Raw genomic sequence first — 6,000 nt, forward strand, 5'->3', positions numbered from 1 at the left:
TATTCCCATGTTGTTGCAGTATATTAATGACTAACCTCGTATTGTGGATAGGTTATCTCAGTTGTTCTCCTAACTGAAGTTTGGGCCGTTTACAGCATCCTGCCATGTGACTGCATTTGTTCCTAACCATCGGGAACCCTCATGTTAGCTTTTATCGAGTCGAAAAAGGTTAGTGTTCATCCTCCAGCTTCAGTGTGTTTATGTTATGCTAACATTACAGTGTTGCCAACTCCTCAGTAATGAAAATCGCTATTGGCTGTCCTAAAAGTCGCTAGAAGTCGCCAAATGACGTCATCGCCTAATTTGCATAATTGGTCATGCTAATGTAATTGTAACCTACGTTGTTGGAGAGAGAAATAACATCGTGGAAGAGACATAAAGTGAGTAAAAAACGTCCTAAATGCATTTAGAATTTATTTAGAGCTACAAATTAAATTTCTTTTAGCAATTATTGTTTTTTTTAATGTCACAATTCCAACCTTGCACCTTTATCCGGGCTTGGACCGGCAAAAGTGACCCGAAATAGGCACTCTGGTGGAGTGTGTGTGTGTGTGTGTGTTTATAAGTAGTTTTAAACCTTGTGATCCACAAAACAGCATAACAGTAAAAGAAGAACTGACTGCGTTACAGTCAGTGCGGGAGCAGCGGCTTTGCTCATGCGCGATTCATTTGCAGTTTGGACGCATAGGTTTGAACATCTCCTGCCCTGATAGAAGCTGCGTGAGGACTATCCTCCGCCTGTGAGCCCTTTGGCACGGGCGAGGTGCCCATGGCAGCACCCGCTGCTTGTTGAGAGTAGGAGCGATACACGCTTTCACGTCAAAAAGTCATCATAAATAAGTCTCCAGTAACACCAGAAAAAGTCGCCAGATTTGTCGCTAGTTGCTTTTTAGAAAAAAAGTCGCTAAAGGGGTCTGAATCAAAACCGGTTCTGAAGCAGGTGAAAACCTGGCCAGCAGGAGCCACCTCTGCTCTTCAGGACTGTTTTGAGAGCACTGACTGGAACATGTTTAGGGAGGCAGCAACTTACGGCGACTTCACTGACTTGGAGGAGTACACGTCATCAGTGTCCAGCTACATCAACAAATGCAGCGATGACGTCACTGTCTCCAAGACCATCATCTCACGACCCAATCAGAAACCGTGGATTACTGCGGAAGTGCGTGCACTTCTGAGGACCAGAGACTCTGCCTTCAAAGCGGGAGATAAGGTGGCGCTTAGCAGAGCTAGGGCCGAACTTTCTCGGCCATCAGAGAGGCGAAGCGCACACGCCCAGAGAATCCACAACCACTTCAAGGACAGCGGCGACACACGGCGCATGTGGTAGGGCTTACAAGCCATCACCAACTACAGGACGACAACACCTGCCTGTGATGGTGACGGCTCCCTCCCAGATGCGCTGAACAACTTCTACGCCGGTTCGACAGGCAGAACGACGTGGCGGCGAGGAAGTCCACCCTCCTCCGAGCGACCAGGTGCTGTGTCTCACTACAGCTGAGGTGAGGAAAACTCTACGCAGAGTCAACCCACGTAAAGCTGCTGGTCCAGACAACATCCCAGGCAGAGTGCTCAGAGAATGTGCTGAACAGCTGGCAGATGTTCTCACCGACATCTTCAACATCTCTCTGAGCAGTGCCGTCGCTCCCACGTGCTTCAAGGCCACCACCATCGTCCCGTGCCCAAGAAGTCTTCTGTGTCCTGTCTCAACGACTACCGTCCTGTTGCACTTACACCCACCATCATGAAGTGCTTCGAGCGGCTCGTCATGAGACACATCAAGACCCTGCTGCCCCCTCACTGGACCCACTGCAATTTGCATACCGCCATAACCGCTCAACGGATGACGCCATCTCCACTGCACTCCATCTTGCCCTCACACACTTGGACAAGGACGACACACACGTTCGAATGCTGTACATAGATTTCAGCTCAGCATTTAACACGATCATCCCCCAACAACTGATCGGAAAGCTGAGCCTGTTGGGCCTGAACACCTCCCTCTGCAACTGGATCCTGGACTTTCTGACCGGAAGGCCTCAGTCAGTACGGATCGGGAACTGCATCTCCAGCACCACCACACTGAGCACTGGGGCCCCACAAGGCTATGTGCTCAGTCCTCTGCTGTTCACACTGCTGACTCATGACTGTGTGGCAACACACAGTTCAAACCACATCATTAAGTTCGCTGATGACACGACCGTGGTGGGTCTCATTAGCAGGAACGACGAGTCAGCGTACAGAGAGGAAGTGCAGAGGCTATCGGACTGGTGTAAAGACAACAACCTGTCTCTGAATGTTGACAAGACAAAAGAGATGGTTGTTGACTTTAGAAGGACACGAGGCGACCACTCACCGCTGAGCATCAACGGCTCCTCTGTGGAGATCGTCGACAGCACCAAGTTCCTGGGCGTCCACCTGGAGAAAGACCTCGGATGGTCCCTCAACACCAGCTTCCTGCACAAGAAAGCCCAACAGCGTCTCTTCTTTCTGAGAAGACTGAGAAAGGCCCAGCTTCCACCACCGATCCTGACCACCTTCTATAGAGGAACTATTGAGACCATCCTGAGCAGGTGCATCACTGTCTGGTTTGGGAACTGTGCCATATCGGACCGCAAGACCCTACAGCGGATAGTGGGAACAGCAGAGAAGATCATTGGAGTCTCTCTCCCCTCTATTAAGGACATCTACACCACACGCTGCATCCGCAAAGCCACCAGCATTGTGGCTGATTGGACACACCCCTCTCACACACTCTTCACACTCCTGCCATCTGGAAAAAGGTACCGAAGCATTTGGGCACACACATCCAGACTGTGCAACAGCTTCTTTCCACAAGCCATCCGTCTCCTCAACAAAAGGGACTGGACTGATAACACACACACACACACACACACACACACACACACACACACACACACACACACACACACACACACACACTCTATCACTCAGCTCAACTCAACTACCTCAAAGCACTGAGACTGGACTTACACATCAACCTGTAAATGCTCTTTTTGCACAATATTTTTATGCTTGCTGTTCCTGCATTACCTACATACCAAGTATGTTTACGGTTTCCTTTGCACTACTTACCTAGTTAGAATAGTTAGTTTTAGTTAGATAGTAAGTTTTTGTTAATTTATGTTGTAATTTATGTTAGGTCAGTCTGTCCTGTCTCTAGTTAGCTAGTTTAGTGATTTTATGTTGTAAATTTATGTTGCATGTAGCACCTTGGCCCTGGAGGAACGCTGTTTCGCCTCACTGTGTACAAACTGTATATGGCTGAAGTGACAATAAAGCCAACTTGACTTGACTTGACTTGACTTGAAAACTCGCTAAATATAGCGACAAAGTCGCTAAGTTGGCAACACTGTAACATTACATTATACTAGCTGTGTCGCTAGTGATCACATAGCACATCATTATATACCAGCTAGTCCAACTTCAGTAACCCTACAAAAGTCACTGCTGTTTAGTTTTCTGTCTTCATTTATGTTGGAAGTGATAGCAGAGCTGTACGTTTTAATTTTTTCAAATCTCTTACTCAGAACATGCTATATCAAGTTTAGGTGGAAATTAGCGACCTAACTTCCTGCTAACTTCTAACTCTTCTAAGACTTAACACCTGGTAAAGCAGCAACACTGATCATTTTGTTAAAGACGAAAGATTTAGACAGTTTTTACCTCTCATTGATGCCGCAGTGTTCATTTTAATTTTGGGACCTGAAGTGAGTTTTGGACCCAGATTACTTCGCTCCTGACTACGGTAGCCGTAATGCTCCGACAATCCATCAAGCGGTGCGGCTTCGTAGCTTACCAAAGTCGTACTAAAACATTTTTTGACAGATTTTTGAGCGCCGTGACCACATAAAATCGGTTTGAGGTCAGTAAGCACAACCAGAATTCATACATAAGGCGCACTGGATTATAAGGTGCATTGTCGATTTTTGAGAAAATTAAAGGTTTTTAAGTGCGCCTTATAGTGCGGAAAATACAGTAATTAACTTGCTGCTGTGTCAAGCTCCTAGCTTGAAAAGAGACATCCACAACCAGAACCACGTGTTGATTTATCAAACTAGACATATGCCAGTATTGATAGATTTTTTTTTAAGATAAGAAGTGACATTTTTTGACATTTCAAAACTAATACATGTTCGATGCGATGCAAAATTCAAAGATTCCCTGTTTTAGGAATAGTATTTCTAGGCTCAGGCCTCAGATTACTACACAAAATTGTGCCAGAACCTTCTCTGCACCCTGAGCTGATAAGTTAAACTAAGCTCAGATATGTGTACATGTAACAAACATTCTTCAGACAGTATGGCTCAGCAGCCTTCCTCATTTCCCAAGAGGAAGGAATGGAGAAAATAAACAAAGTCAGACAGTATCCAATCTCCTTACTGCCTATGATATTAGTCAGGAGTTTCAGCAGCTTAGCACACACACACACACACACACACACACACACACACACACACACACACACACACACACACACACACACACACACACACACACACACACACACACACACACACACACAAACACACAGACACCAAATGCTGCTCAGCAGTGTGATAACATGTTCAAATTGGTCAAATCTAATCTCAGGCTTCACTGCACACATACAGACAGCTGTAGGTGGCTGGAATTGCACCCCACAGTATCACACCACAAATACATGGACCCCAACCTTCCATCTGCCAGCAGGCCAAGGTGACAGACACAGTGTCATAACCTTTGCCTGAAATTGTCCTGGAACAGGCCACTTTGGTTGTACTGGATGCTTGCACAGTTCTGGTGAGTAATGTTTTCTCTGTTTGGTGGCACTGTTGGTCTCAGGTAATCTGGAACACACCTCTGTGGGCTTAATAATGTAGTTCAATATAAAGACCACACACCTAACATCTCCAGTAAGGTGTATGTATATGGTCCTAAACAGTTCTAAGATAAAATGTTTTGCGACTTGCAGCTAAATAAATACAAGCTAACCTGAGTATTTTGAATAACTATTTTCTTACAATAATAAAATGCAATACAACATAATGTCTTATTGCATCTTTATTATTTAGAATGCAAAAAGTCAAAAGTACTTACTGCATACTGAATATGAGGACAGCCAGCTTCTAGCCAATGATCTGAAAGTCATTGCTGTCGTGGCTCTTTCATGAAGCAGTTTGTTTTTAAATAACCTGCATGACCTAGTAAGTCTAATCTGATCTCTGTAATCACACATTTTCTATTCAAATGGCAGTTCTCAGCAGTATTAAAACAAATTGAACCCAGTGAGAACATAAGGCTTACCCAACATCAGTCTGTGGTCTCCATCATAGCTGACAATGTGACTGTCTGTCAAACATTCATGTTACCAGCTGTCCTCATTGTCATACAGATGTGGCAACCAACCATGGATGTTTGTATGTTAAAATCTACACTTCACCTTGTCTATGACCCAGGAATAATAAAAATAATAAAAATAGCAATAATAATAATTACATCCACGTCCATCTATTTCAGTTAAATGTTTATTTTTTCTTCATTTAGAAAATTTCAATTTAGTTTTAATCACGTGTAATTCCCTCCAACTAGGGCACGCACAATGACTTTACACATGCATGGCTTTCTCATGTATCGCCAACAGCAACATCTGACCTCCTAACCTCCTTTAATAACCTCTTTTCTCCCAATCACTTTTGTTATGAGCCAAGATTATGCACTAAGAATAACTGTGAATATGCACTGTAATCGTAGTGTTACTATGAGAGCATTTGTTAAGAATAGATTAGAAAAGGATTGAAGGAGTAAATGAGATTGTATATCCCATTCACCCTGAAATCAGATTAAGAGCATTTTATTTATATTTTTTATTTTTTACACACCACATACATATACAAAAACTTTTGTTCAGGAGTTTCTGTAATTACAACCATGAGAAAGTGATTTTAATTAATGGTAATATTTCAATTCTGATTAGACATGTTCTGATAAAGTATATTTAAA

This window comes from Oreochromis aureus, linkage group 6 (genome assembly GCF_013358895.1).
Source record: "Oreochromis aureus strain Israel breed Guangdong linkage group 6, ZZ_aureus, whole genome shotgun sequence".
NCBI classification, from domain to species: Eukaryota; Metazoa; Chordata; class Actinopteri; order Cichliformes; family Cichlidae; genus Oreochromis; species Oreochromis aureus.